The 15,829-nt window shown below is 41.1% G+C and overlaps 1 long non-coding RNA gene across 2 annotated transcripts in view; it reads right to left on the bottom strand.

Moving 5' to 3' along the window:
* Positions 1-15,829, bottom strand: part of LOC135252194 (uncharacterized) — a 55,838-nt gene that overhangs the window by 29,670 nt on the left and 10,339 nt on the right. The window lies entirely within an intron of this gene.

Here is a 15,829-nt window from a genome sequence, read left to right as displayed (position 1 = left end):
TCAAAATGCTGATATACTTAAAATTTCAAGGTCTACATATTTTGGAAGTCTCTCGCTCTCTCTCTCCCTCTCTTTCTCTCTCTATAGAGTATCTATACAAATTTGGAATGCATGAAGACCTTGGTAACTGAAGGATATTTTGTATTTGAAAAAAATAATCAATTATGGCAGTGTGAAATTCAGTCAAAATTTTGAGAACCCGAAACCACCTTGGGCCTAGTGAATAAATACAGTGTAATACATTCATCTCAGATTTAAACTTTAAAATGAGGTTAGTTGAAGAGTGATTGATGGAATACTAAATTTATTGAACGCTGTTAAACTGGCCGTTTCCATAAAAAGAAATAACCACACAGCAAGCAGGAGCGTTGCTGATTCAAATGTAGGCTTTAGAAAAAATGTAGGTAAAATGCGATAGACTTCATTTGTGTTTTAAAATATATTTGTGTAAAACTGTAGATTTATGGTAAAAGTAAAAGCGCGAGCCGGGCGCACTCGCAGGGTATTTTAGCACGTACTTCCAAAATGTCTCGCGCACATTGGCAATCCTGTAATAACATGGATCTGTTTGGGGTATTTCTTTTCTTTTTTTGTCTGCATTTTGACGGTTCCAGATCATTAGGGGAAATCCTCCGTAAATACGAGAAGCTAAATTCAGTAGAAACATTTTTTAAGCCGACACACACACAAACACACACACAGACATGTACAAACAAACCTCAGAACTCAGAGAAGGAAAAATGCGTGTATATATTCTCATTAGGCCCATTTCTGAGGCTTATATAGGCCTGTACGCTCAACTGGGAACATTATCCATTGCATGCAAAGGTAGATTTTTGTCAACGCTGGTTTGTTTTTGATTGTTAAAAACCGTTCCTAGAGTTAAATGTCAGAAGGCCTGACTCGCATTTCTTAAGCAAGAGTGAGTTTGTCACTCCGCTGCATGGTGCTGCATTTAAAATGAGCCCAAGGATAAGATTATTGTATCCCTGGCGAATTTAACAGCGTTTTAAATCTGAAGGGTGTTAGAATATTTCGCTGAACTGCAGAGGTAGATTAGCGCAGTTGCTTGCCAAGGCTGGGAAGCTTCTATTACACAGCGTCTCAAGGGAGAAGAGCTCACATTAACCGCTAAATGAATATTTGACGAGGGCTCATTCCAAAGTATTATTCCTACAAACGTGTCCCTACTGGACTTTCAAAAGGGTCAGGGAGCAGTGGTTCAATTAATTATTTATACAACCGAAGGAATTGGTTGTAATAGCTGAACATGTTTGATAAACTAGGAACTTTAAAGGTCGAACGCAGGTGGATCATTTTTTATACACCAAGGATGTTAATATTATTATAATTAAGAGTATTTTTAATGTGGGGCCTATTGCCCGAAATCAATGAAGGGGTAGTTCATTTGCGAGTAGGCTATGTTATGTTAATCGCAGAGATTTGAAGAAAAAAAAAAAGGCCGCTCTAATTTTTTTTTTTCAAAAAACACACAAGTGGAACAGTTTCATTGTTGTTTGGGATTAAGCGACAGTCTTTAAACGAATTGTGATAAGCTATGAAGGGACATGAACTAATAATTACACGACTGAATTGATTGAACTTGAAGGACTTTTGTGGTGAACTCCATCGAGGTTTTGGAACTGACAAATTCTTCACATAAAAGAGACCAACCCTCGGGGGGACCGGATACGCCGCGCGCATCTGGGGTGATCGGGTTCTTATTTAGAACCTTAATCAGACAAACATTATACAAAGCTTTCTCTTATCGAACTTAGCTGGTACTTCAGTTACCTTGCGAACGTAAACCGAGTGCGTTCATCATTCATATTCAGATTGTAAGATAGACGACAATGTATAATTTTCTTCTATTTGGGATGTTTTCTTGCGAGATTTTAAACTGATATTTTATTCGAGTCGGGAGCGTTTGACTTTGCAAATGAAACATCCATAAGTAATATTTTATGAAATGTGACGATTTGATATATTATTTTGTGTGATTCAGGCATAAATATCAGAAGACCGTTGGGGACCGAGCATGCGTGTTCATCGTCCAGGGGGAGGTGCAGCGATTTTAAGAGATATTTGAACAGCAACAGGTGGTAAGCTTTTGTCTTAGTTTGTCGTGCAATACTTAACTACTTTGTTTGGTCGCTGTGAATCATTTTGACACTGTTCAGGAGTTTAGATCTGTTCGCAATTTTGATTTGCACGTGTTATTGCGTATCACGTATAGCGAGCTAATAACATAATTTGCTTTGGTAAAAGACTTTGGTGTAAAGACTTTCATAGTCTAATATGGCAAGGGAGCACAACGCCACCTATTCAACCATCGAACGGCTGGCTATTTTTCATCAGTTAACTATCACATTACCGGTTTAATAATTAATTTTAAAAAAATCTGAAATAAGGCTTTAAAATTATATCACATAATGCTCCTCGTCTGGGTTCAGTAAGTATATCGAGTATTAGATGCGTCCCCAAAATATGTGAAGGTACGTCGTGTTTTAAGTTATAAAATGTTATATAAATTATCGTCCCATTGAGTTATCAAGTAAAATATATAACGCAAAATCTTTATGAATAAATTTTGTGCAGTGAACAAATTGTTTATATGAAAACGTGTAGCGTGTTTAGATTTTTTTGTTTGATGTCTTTAGAAAATTATGAGTAATTGTTGACCTAAAATGCTGAAAACTCCTCCTCGTGACGTGTTCTCTCGAGACCACGTTTACAGCATGCGTGGTCATTTAGAACGGTGCAATCATCGACTGTCAATTTCTTGAGTGAAAAAAAGAAATCACACATTTTCCGTAATTTACAGAGTCTATCGATTGTGGGCCTATATACAACCAGAGTCAGACTATAGCATACCAATCCATAAATATGAAATGAACGTACTAAATGAATCTTAATGAACGAATTTTATACTGTCTGAGCTTGCTCAACAGTTAATCTAGTTTACCTAAAATTGCATTATATTCCTTTAGCAGATGCTATTACCCAGGGCGACTTACAATGTAAGCGAACATAAATGCATTTATCAGATATGAGCAACACTAAAATAATACCTAAAATAAATTACATTTTTATTGTGAAAAATTATGGCGATTATTGTTGTTTTTTTGGTATCGTTGTTTACAGTTGAACTACTTTGCCTATCAATGACGAATTATCGCCAAATGCATTCATATTCAACTAAGACCGTTTAAAAAATCGTTTAATACAAGAAATAATAGAAGGAAAGAGCCCGAAAGGGAAGAGCTGAAAGTTGAGTTGAGACAAAGAGTTGTCGTTTATTTTTCTCTCTCCTCTTTTTTTCGGGGAAGGGGGGGGGGGGGGGTTGGGTGGGGGTGTGAGGGGCCGCAGCATTGTGCGATGCGTTGAATTGAAAACTGTCAGAGATGTCGTCTATTTTAACAGTCGCTCGTGGGGTGAATGGCACTCGCCCCCTGATCCTGTGCAGGTGCAGTAGAGCCGGGGGAAGGGGATCTCTGCGCGCGGCCAAAATGCGCATTCTGTTCAATAGACCACACACTGTCTGCCAGCGCGCAGTCAGCTCCGAGCTTCTCAGGCTTTTTTTCTTTTTTTTTTCTCTTTTTTTTTTCTCAGGACAGGGCCTCGCGCCTCGCCGAGTTCATGTTAGTGCTTCAAAAAAAAAAAAAAAATCACCCCGGTACCGCACTTACACTTTCCCATATAACGTGTTCTCTTTTTTAGTCCTCAATTTCCATCGCCAGCGCCTTTGGGTTTGGGCGCTAATCGGCTGCGTAGGTTCCCAGATAGACAGCGTAAGGGGGCCTCCGCGCTGTGTCGCAACAGGAGCCAAATACCGAGAAGCGGTGGATTACGACAGTGAAAACTTCTATCAGATCGGTTTTTTTTTTTTTTGTTTCTGCTGAGATTGCACGGTTGATAGAAAGATTGCTTTCATCTCAAACTCGGGCATATTCCGTTGTTTGTCAGATCATTTTGTGCGGGTGAATGGACTAGCAGATAGAGCAACAAAGTTCTGAAGTTTTGGTGTTTTCTTAGTTTTTTATATATATATATATATATATATATATAGCATCCTCTTCAAGACTTTTTATAGATCACATATAAATGGGTTCATACATACTCTGATGACTGATCTTTAAAAAAAAAAAAATCTTAACGCTGCAGTGGTAATGACTCGGTGCATACGCTGACGTATTAAAGTGAGATTCTAACACATATCGTGTCAGATAATTTTTTTTCGTCATATGATTTGGAAGTCGCGTTAATAATATCATGCAGTTAAAATTAGGGTGTTTCGTTGAAATTTCAGAATTCAAGGTTTTATCTGTCTCGCGCCCCTGCTCAGAACGCTGATAATCTTAGAAACGGATAGACTAAAGCGTCATTGGACTAGTGGCCCTTTATTTGAGTCATATTTAATGGAACATGGCTGAATTTAAGAAATGTGAAACATTATTATGTATGAATTATGTCGAAATGCCATTTGAAAAATAGGCTATTTTTACATGCAATAGATACTTAACAGTGAAAGAAGCCCATATGCAATCTGAGCATCAGCGAATAAACACGTTATGTGATGTTTGCTTTATGTGCAAGTAGACCAACAATGGAACTGATATTGCCATCTTCTGCTTAAGTACAAACACATTGTTTTATAACTAATTCGAGTTAATATGTTCTTAATGGCAATATAACAGCGGATAATTGGCCTTTTTTTCTGGACAACAATGTAAATCACCATCGCTTTATGATTTAATAACGTCAAACGCTTCGTTGGATTGGCTCCGACAGAGAAGACATTTTCCTTCTGTGCAGCGTTGTTAGGAGGGAACAATACAGATCTAATTGTGGAGATTTCAAAAGTTGGCCGCTGCAAGTGAACAGCGTAGATATGGAACTTCCAGCAGATGCCCGCACTATTTTACTTGACAATACCAAAGCACACACTGGCAGGCCCTACGGGGGGAAGAATGTTTGCACGCAGATCCTAGCAACATCCTAAATCTTACTGAGACCAATCTTCTCTCTTACCGGGTTACTGAAGGTTTCACCCCTCGCAGTTCAGGGGCCCTAATGTTTCGTTTTATACATAATTTTTCATCTCTGTAACATTTTTCCTAAGAACGTCCCCAACTGGAACTTTCTTTAACGTTGTTAATACAGCATATACTGGCATCACAATAATTAAACAAATCAGCGATTGGTATATTATTATTATTGTTTTTATTATTTGTATTATTATTATTATTATTATTATTATTATTATTATTATTATTAAAAACAAAATTAAATAATTGATTCTGTATTAGCAGGCTATGCAGTTAAACCTTTTAAAAATGTAGCTACCTACGCGAATATCGGGATTAGCAGCCTTCACTCCTAAAATCAGCAGCCTAGCAACAGGTGATGACTGATGGAATGCCCACCGCGAGCTGACGCAGAGGACGTTTAAAATGTCAGTGCGTCGGTAAGTTAAGAAGGCGCAGTTTATTGATTTTGTTATTTATTGTACGGCAACAAAGTTTGTCCGTGAGTAACAATTGCCGAGGCCCTATAGAGTTCCTGTGTTTCCCAGCTATTGGGTCCACCCCATGCTAAGAACAATATATGCTTTGATGCGGGGTTCCAGACCGCAGGGGCGTTCAGAGGGATGCGGAGCAGCCTTGGTTTTAATGGACCACTTGCATAGCCAAAGAGGTAAAGAGAGGAAGGAGCGAAAGGGGGGAGGGGTGGGGAAAAAGGGGGGAGGGGTGCGGACAGTGCGTTTCGATGTCGTTCGGCTATACTTCTGACGTGAAGTTTCTGTGGCGAGTTTTGTCCTTCAGGCGCCAGAATTATAATCCATCGCAGTTCAAGATTCGCAATTCAACACACAGAATTCTGCACGTTTATGCCAAGTGCCCATTTAATCATTCAGTCATTTAATTTGAGTTACAAGTGCCAAAACCTAACACGCCTTCTATTTTAAATTATAATTATTTTCTAAAATATTAAAGGAAAAATCTACTCTACTTCAGGCTACTGATTATCCAAACAATTAAGTGTGCGTGAAGCAAAAAAAAAAACTAAAAAAACTATAACCTACCGCTTTGGGTATACAGTAAAGTGAAATATTTTACCCTCATAATTTAATGAAATTATAGCTGGTGAATATAATCTTAATACTGAATAATATTTATCTATTTATTTATTTTTATTTGCTTCCTTACTTTATCGGGGGTTATTTATTTCCAATTCTCCATACAGGTTGAGACGGGACCATAAGTCCAAAACTTTTAACGAAACTTGAAATTTGATTTGTTTTTCCTTTTTCAGCGAAAACATTTCCCTAGCAGTACACGCTCTTTAATGTGTATCTGCAGTGCGATGAGGGGCAGGTAGTATTAATTTAGGAAACAAAAACATATTTGATCAGCCACTTTGAAACTTCTAAAAAGTAGCTGACGACCTCTCGTTTTATTTTGTGTCAACTGTTTCTCCAGAGAATGCGATTTCCTTTTAAGATCCGCTGTCACACGTGTGCGTGTTAAGCGTTTTTAAAACAATTTTCGTAATATAGCCTACTCATGCTCTAGTTTCTGCTTTAATTTCTAACGAGATGAAAATATACTTAATGAAGGAAATGATAAGATTTCAGAGTAGGCGTTTTAAATAAAATAAAAAATTAAATTAAATTCAGTCGTCTGATAAATCACCGTATGCAGAAATTTTGGCAAAAGCGGGTGGAAGAAAGTTCGATTCATTTCACGCGGAAGAAAGCATTGTAATACCTACGAATTAGTTCTGCTCGGGGCTTGCATTTCAGTGCGTAAATCCGGATTGCACGCGAGCACAACTTTTTCTTTCTGCCCCGGCTGTAGCCCGTGGGAGTCTGCTATTAGCAAACCTCCCCAAGGCGGTAGCACACGAGCTTCCACAGCAGACCGTATTGTTCTCCCAATTCCTCTCGATTTCGGACTTAGTTCACACACTCCGACTCTGTTTATTACTGACGATATCACCATCTGGCTTGTCCTCCTTTCTGAGGTAGTCCCTATGCATATTAAAGTTAAACAGTAAATTGTGCCATTCTTATAAACTGTACAACAAATTATTAATTGTTCGCCATTTCATTACTTTTTAAATGAGCTAATTGAGCTTTCATTGTGTATGCAGGCCTTCAGATTTAATGTAGATTTATGCAAAGACTGAAAAGCATTAAAGTTACGTGCATTTTAGAAACTACCTGTGTTTATGCAATAGGAAGTATGTATAAAACTGTCCCTAATCATGCCCGTGCATGGCGTATGCGTTTGCAGATCAATCCATTTCTAAAAACCCAAGAGTTGGTTGTCGCTTCCAGTTTAAAAAGCGATCGGCTTTTTGTGTGCTTTTCGAATAAAGGGTTTAGAAAAGTTGGTCTGGTTTCTGAACGGACCGCACAAAGGCCTCTTTTATTTCCGCCACGCAGCCGGGCTTCTCTGAAAGAGAGTACGAGGAGAACTCGGCCCGAGCGCGTGGGCTTGTTTACAGCCCAGCTCTCTGAATAAAACGATCGTATGTGTGCACATCTATACACGGGAATGATGTAAGATATACGTTAATAACTTGAAATACGCTTTATCGTATTATATATTTGATTAAACGTGTTTCGAAACGGTTATATATTTTGATCATTAACTTAATGTCCCCGTGAACTATTCTTGCAAACCAAGAGTGACTGGTTAATGAGGTAATGGTCTTATCCCTGTATTAGCTTAACAGAAGTTCCGCACAATCGCGGAGAAACACCGGCTGTAAGGTGTGACTTGGGATATAAAAAAATATGGAGCTGTCATGAGCCATCTGATTGAGTAAGATTGATTGGGGAAAGGGCCGCACACCCCTTTCAAACCGTTGCGCAAACATTTACACCCATTTTACAATGCGCACACGTCCATTGGCGGCACCAACGAAGCCATCCTCCGCCTGATTCACTTTGTGTACCGATTCAATACTTGGGACTGGCTTTTTATTTTAAAAACAAGAACCGCCATTCTTGCTGACATTCCCAACACGAAACAGACTCAAAATCAGACGAAAGGAAAGTATTAGAAATGAAATTACAAACGAAGGTGCGGCCATCACCGCCGATCATTTAAAACGGTTGTGTTAAGTATACTCAATTACACGCATGACTTCACTCCAACAGTAAATTCTATTCTCCGGCTGCAGGCCTATTCTTTGACTACAGCCAGAACTGGAGACTCGATTATGTCGAATCCATACATTTCTATGGATTTCATCAGCCTAATTATTGCTCGAGTGTGGTCCATAGGTATAAACCTCTGAATAGTTTCTTTCTACCACCATGACGGAGACAGTGTTGGAATGTTAAGGGGGTTTCTTTCATAATGTCTCCAAGGGTCAGCTCGGGCGGGTTCGCGGCAGTAGGGGAAGCGTTGGTTTAAATAGCCTATACAACATGAAGTCTTATAGGCTACACACCGAGTGCTGAGGTATTTGACATCGGACTTAATAATACGTCTGTAACTTTCTGTTGACTTCACACACGGTGATTACGACAAGGAGTTATTGAAGTCTTATTATATGTCATATTTGTTAGCCATGGGCTACCTGTAATTTTAGCCTCCACCCCAGCGCCCCCCACCCCCGCCTGATAGACTGGGTTTCGCGTCGCAGAATTGCTCACAACGTCAGGCGCTGGCCTGTCTGCTGAATGCGCTTGATTCATTGCAGCTGACACCTGTTGTAAATATCCGGATAGCTTCGCATTCCCTCAGAGTTTTGTAGTAATAGCCTCCTCCATTATCCTCCATACATCATGCCCCTTATCACTCATTATTATTATTATTATTATTATTATTATTCATGCTGCTGTTGTTGCCGTCGTTAATGAAATAGCTGATCTATAGTAGGCTATGTATTATTTAAATACTCGTAAGACTTAAAGGACACTCGTCGACGATACAAGAGCTGCACCTGCTCCAGGGTTACTCAGATGTAGGGCAGGGAGACGCAGCGAGGATGGAAGTATGGCAGTGAGTACGTGACTCGGTCATTGCATTTGATTGTAAATAAGGGGAGTTCACACGCCGATCGAGTGACCGAAGAGAACAAGCGGGGCATTTTAATCAGGTGGCTATCTCCCCATCGTAGAGATCAGAGCTCTGTCACTGCCGAGCTCGTCATTGTGTCCGCGCCGTCAAATGACAGCTCCTTCAGAACAGAGAGAATCCATTCGCGGGATGGGATTTCACTGTCTGAGCACTGAAACACCTCCATTACCATACGCCGTAAAACGAGTCCGGCGATCTGCGTGCTCCTGTCCGACTACTATTCTCTCGCCCGTTTTTCACACGCCTACTAAAAAGTCGAACAGTAATTTTTTAGCATTCATTTATCAACCAAGTTTGTCTATTCAAATTAGTTTCTCGGGGTAAAAATACGGTTCGCTCTAGTTTACTGTTTATTTACTAAATACGAGATAAAACATGGGCAAAACTTACGTATAACATTGAACAATTCATTTTAACAATTAGAAAATTAGATGTATTAATTCCTGCTTGAAGTTACTTTTACCTTACTGTCACGGCCAATTATACCATAGGCTTACTGCATTGGCCTGGTTCATAATTTTCCACTTTGTGAAACTGCCAAACAGTCTTCATATATCTATGAAATAGATACAATACGAAAGACCGTATAATACAAAAGACGGTAAAGCCGCAGAGTTGGCACGGTGCCATATCATGTTAACGGTCCAGGAAGACGATGGAGTGGATCCGTGGCAGCTTGAACTGTCTTATCGATTATGTGACAGTGTGGGTCATGTAGGCTACGGTAGTCTGCATGAGGAAACGGAGATCAGACACGAGAGCACATTCAAGCACGCGTCATAACCCCCAATCACAACACAGCGCCACATCTCGAGGACCGTGGAGTGGGGCAGCGTGTTCACTGCCGGGAAATTGTTATAATTTAGCTTTATCTTAATGGAGTGAACCAAAGGTCTTAATTTGGAGCGTTTTTTTCACGTACAGCTGTTTGATCAAGTGATGTGCCGATAACGAGCTTGGGCACACAAGTGGACCAAATGCAAGGGTCCGGGGTAGGCTACTTGACATCTATTGCTGCTTCTAGCTACATGGGAACGAACTACAAACAGACAGACATACAGACAGATAGATGTTTCAGGTGACGTCACTCGTGAGTCCGAAGGCAGATGGGCCCTTTTTTTTTCTTGTCTCAAGAACTTTCCTCACATGGCGACAGCACGTACAAACAATAGACTTGGAATGTAGGTCTAATGTTATCGATCATTTGTCATCTTTCATTAGTTAGCATCGTTAACTTGTTTCTTTAAAAATTTACTTCTGGCCGCATGAGCTTTCGGATTAGACTGGCCTATCTCACGACGTTTCAAAATGAGATTACGCGCCGTCCTACTTGAAGTCCCTAATCATTGTGAAAGGTATTGTGCGTTAAAACATATATAGGGGCATACGTCAACTTTATATTTGTCCCGGGGCATATTTCATACTAATCGATATACAGGCCTACCTAGTTGGGTTCCGTATTACTATTCATTAATACAGTCTTCGCTATTTCACGGTGTTGTTAGCCAATATAAGTATAACACATTTCCGTGCATTAGGTACTACAGATGCCACATCTTTCCTGCTAATAAAAAACACACTCACACATAAAGTGAAGACTAGATCAAACAGTCATTAAACTGACTAAGAAACGTTTAATTAAAAAAAAAAAAGGTTTTAATTGTCAGAGCTATGCATTAGTCAGTGTCTGTTAACACATTACTTATAACAGTGGATAATATACCAGCTCATTTACTTGAGCATATTTTAGACCTTCTGGCATCAAATACTCCTCATTCTCCCAATTCTCTATGCAGTAAAACAGTCAGTGTTAAACTTTAAGGGTATACGTGAGTCCAGTTGGGATCAAATGTACTTAAAGGTACTCTATTAGAGTTGATCTGAACGTTTGACAGTGTAGACTTTCAACATTAGTGATGAATAAAATTATTTAAAAAATTATCATATTTCTGTGCTAAAGGTGAAGGAGCTCTAGGCATCAGGCTGACGAGCTGAACGCAGCGCTGTTTCAGACATTCTGCACGGATGCTGAAGACTACATCGCTTAAAATCCCAGCATTGAACTTTCACTTACAAATGAAACATGCTTCTCCAAACATTTCATTTTAAGAAAGTTCTTGGAACAAAAAAAAAAAAAGAAAAACTTTAGAAAAGAAGTTAAAATAAGGAAAGTGGGTGATACGCACTGTCCTTCGCGAGTCATACAGGAAGCACCGCAAAGACACAGCCAGGACAGAGGAAGGTGACACCAATTGAAACTCATTTAGTGTCATTTTAAGGTGCTTTAATTTTAAAGGTCAGTATTTCTCGGTTCTCTCTGCTTGTGAAAACAAAACCATTGTTATTACCCTCATTAAAAGTCTGACCAAGGCAACAGAGGAAGTAGCTTTTTGAAGTTTTAGGTGGAAAAATCACTTAAAAATTTGAAATTACAAAAAGATTAAGGAAGTCGCATACTTTTTTTGTGCTAAAAATTCAAACAGCAAAGTCATTGTTACATGCTTTCTACACCCCAGAAGCTGAGGACTTGACCTGAATCAAATAAGACCAGGCAACAGCCAAAAAGTAAATTAAATTCACAACAACCAACAAATAGATGCAAATAAATCAAAAGAGTTCTGGTTAAAATTCAGTATAAATTAGTTTAAAATACAGATTTTCCTCAATCACGGTAGCATTTCATTCTTAATTAAAAAAAAGAAGTTTTTTCTAAGTATTGATAAATGATGCGCTGGGCTAATTCAAAACTAAAAGAACAATGTAGTAAGCCTCTCTCAACTGATGTGTGCATTACTCATTAGATTGCGTTGTTGCCGTTCTCGTTGTTAGTGTTAATCAGTTTAACCACCAGGGTCCAGGTTGAACTATGCGGTTGTTCCCTGTACTTGGACCGGTACTTCTCTCTAGGGGTTTCGTCATACTTGTTCCTGGTTATGGTTATACACTTTGTTGTACGTCGCTCTGGATAAGAGCGTCTGCCAAATGCCTGTAATGTAATGTAATATTCATTAAGTTAGACTTTATTTTGGTATAAAAAAATGAATAAATCTAAAATATGGTACAGGTGCACTTTACATGTGATGTTTAGGCTGGAGGGGAGCGAAACGAAGAAAGAAATAAAGAAAGATGCAACATTTGCATGATTACTGAGTAGATTATGAGGATTTTCTGCTCGCAATTTTTTTTAGTAAGTAGGATGCAGCTTGGGGTGCCTAGTCGCCGTGGTAACTGCCAGAACAATCCCGTTGAAGTTTGAAGGGGTCAGCTTGCAGGGTCAGCGGCTCCAGCCTCGGCCTGTGCCAAACTCTGTTAGCCCCAGAGTGTGCGGCGGGACGGCCGGCCCGTCCCGGGCCCAGGCCCTGGGTGGTGGACCGTTCCCCGCTCTGAGATAAATTTTTTGAGTCAGTTTGCGGTCCCGGCTCCCCAGGCGGCCGCTGAAATCGATTTTAACCCCGCGACCCTGTCCAGCAGAGGTACGGCTGACGACCTGGCTGAGGGTTTAGCTGCAATGACAGATTCCCCCCCCCCCCCCCCAAGAGCAGGGTAGGGGGTGGGGGTGGGGGAGGGGGAGGGCTGCCCCATGCCTCAGGCAAACAGGCCTTCAGGGCTGGGTGTGTTCTAGAAGTGGTCATTAAAACCTTATTAATGGTTTTCAATGGCGAGTTAGCGAGCTAGCGGGATAGCGGGATAGTGGGCTAGCAGGTTAGCGAACGCGTTTGCGGCACTGGACCTGTGAGCCTCAGAGTGTTAATCACCTCACAGCCACATCTTCAAGTTCAGGAGGGACTGCGCTCCAACAGATTTATGATTCTAAACATTTTACATTTTGGCACTCAGTTCAAAAGCACGAGTAAGCAGGTCATATTAAACTCGGCATGGCCTGGTCCGGCTGCTTTAAGCTTCTCCGACATGACGTCACCTCAAACTTCCACGCGAGACAAATCACGTTTTTTTTCCCCTCTCTGTTTTGATGTTGATTTTATTAAGTCAATGCTCGTCACATATTTTGGGGATAATGTAAAACAAACCTCTCCCCGCTTAGCCCGCTCAGATCGTACGAGGCGAGGTCTGAGCCGCGTCAGTCTGCGCTGATGCTGGTTCCCCTCAGCCGGGGGGGGGTCAGGTTGGGGGGGGGGGAGGTGGGGGTTGGGGAGGCGAATGATGTGAATCTCATCAAAGAGGGACTTGTGTGAGCGTGGAGTGTGTGATCCAGCTCACTGTAGACACGGGAAGGTTGTCATCGATGCAGGAGTTGTCAGACAAAGCCTGGCTAAAGCCATAATAGGTGGGGAGAGCGGGCTCGGTTACATACACAGAAAGGCCCCATTAGCCAGGCAAGGAGAAGCTAATCCACTAAATATGCCTGCTTCTCCCCATTCAAATATCACAGAAACACACAGGCTGGGATATGCCTGCTTCTCCCTATTCACATATCACAGAAACACACAGGCTGGGATATGCCTGCTTCTCCCCATTCACATATCACAGAAACACACAGGCTGGTATATGCCTGCTTCTCCCCATTCACATATCACAGAAATATGGGCTGGGATATGCCTGCTTCTCCCCATTCACATATCACAGAAATATGGGCTGGGATATGCCTGCTTCTCCCCATTCACATATCACAGAAACACACGGGCTGGGATATGCCTGCTTCTCCCCATTCACATATCACAGAAATACGGGCTGGGATATGCCTGCTTCTCCCCATTCACATATCACAGAAATATGGGCTGGGATATGCCTGCTTCTCCCCATTCACATATCACAGAAACACACAGGCTGGGATATGCCTGCTTCTCCCCATTCACATATCACAGAAATACGGGCTGGGATATGCCTGCTTCTCCCCATTCACATATCACAGAAATATGGGCTGGGATATGCCTGCTTCTCCCCATTAAAATATCTAAGAAACACACAGGCTGGGCTGGTGCTATTAATATTGTATAAAGTATAATTAAGCTACAGGTGCATTCCTGTAGGGCACTGAGGATCACTGGGGCAGCAGTGCTTGTAGTACAAACAATTTAAGAGGTTATTTACACAGGTGAACAGGGTAATCACCTTTGTGAATAACAAAGGAAAATTGAATGCGACTTCATTTCAAAGTAAGTTTTAATTCCAGAACATGTTCTTCAGAGTTTTCAGAATGATCAAAAGACAACATGTTGACTGATTTATGAAACTTTTTTCCCCTTCCTTTATAGCTCTATGTGATAAAATGATGTTTGATATAATGATTTATTAGCGAAACCCTGCAAATGCAGACTTTAGGGGGAAAAGGGCTTGAGAGCACGACTGGATCAGTCGCTGTCCTCCTTTTCTGTGATGACTGAATGATTTTTGATGGAATGACTAATTCAGATAATTAAAATGCCCTCATATGAGGATGCAGCCTGCCCTGGGCCTTGGGGGGGGGTGTGATCCCATCTCTACCTCTAACCCTCTCTGTACTGTGATCCCATCTCTACCTGTAACCCTCCTCTCTGTACTGTGATCCCATCTCTACCTGTAACCGTCTCTGTACTGTGACCCCATCTCTATCTGTAACCCTCTCTGTACTGTGATCCCATCTCTATCTGTAACCCTCTCTGTGATCCCATCCATCGTAACCCTTCCCCCCCCCATCTGAATAAAGTAAAAAATAAATAAATAAAATGACAGGAGGGAGGACTGCTTGCTCTCCTTTTATAAGAGGAGACTTGGAGGTGCAAGTGAACTGAGTATGTTTCATGGCATTTTCCCTTTGGATATCAGCAGTCTCTTGTTTGCAGAGACAGCTGATACAGGCTAAGCAACACTGCTGTTTGGTCATGAACTGAATAATGGGCAGCCCTCTGTCCTTGCTGACACTGTTCACTCTGACCATGAGTGAGGTGGAAAAAGGGCATCAGACTCATGTTTGAAAGTGATTCACAGGTCAGTTAGTCCTCTGCTAACTGTGCTAGCGTCCCGCATCTTTAATGGAAGTTAGTGCTCTGCTAACTGTGTTAGCGTCCCACCTCTTTAATGTCAGTTAGCCCTCTGCTAACTGTGTTAGCGTCCCACCTCTTTAATGTCAGTTAGCGCTCTGCTAATTGTGTTAGCGTCTCAGCTCTTATATGTCAGTTAGCGCTCTGCTCACTGTGTTAGCGTCCCGCCTCTTTAATGTCAGTTAGCCCTATACTAACTGTGTTAGCATCTCAGTTCTTTAATGTCAGTTAGCCCTCTGCTCACTGTGTTAGCATGTCAGCTCTTTAATCTCGGTTAGCCCACTGCTCACTATGGAAGAGAAAGAGAGAGAGGAGGAAGAGAGAAAAGGGAAAGAGGGAGTGATAGAGAAAGTGGAAGAGAGATAGAGAGGGAGACAGATATACTGGTAAATGGAAGGATAGAGAGACAGAGATAGAGGAAAAGAGAGATATATAGAGAGGCACAGAGGGAGACACATACTCATAGTGGGAGACAGGGAGAGAGAGATGGATAGAGAAAGAGAGACAGAGGGAAAGAGATAATTATAGTGGGAGACAGGGAGAGAGAGATGGATAGAGAAAGAGAGACAGAGGGAAAGAGATAATTATAGTGGGAGACAGGGAGAGAGAGATGGATAGATAGAGAAAGAGAGACAGAGGGAGAGAGATACTTATAGAGGGTGAAAGGGATCGAGAGATGGATAGAGAAAGAGACACAGAGGGAAAGAGATACTCACAGAGGGTGACAGGGATAGAAAGAGAGACAGAAAGACA

The sequence above is a fragment of the Anguilla rostrata genome, chromosome 4 (genome assembly GCF_018555375.3).
Source record: "Anguilla rostrata isolate EN2019 chromosome 4, ASM1855537v3, whole genome shotgun sequence".
NCBI lineage: Eukaryota > Metazoa > Chordata > Actinopteri > Anguilliformes > Anguillidae > Anguilla > Anguilla rostrata.
Note: the sequence above shows the minus strand (reverse complement) of the source record. Positions and strands in the feature narration are given on the sequence as shown.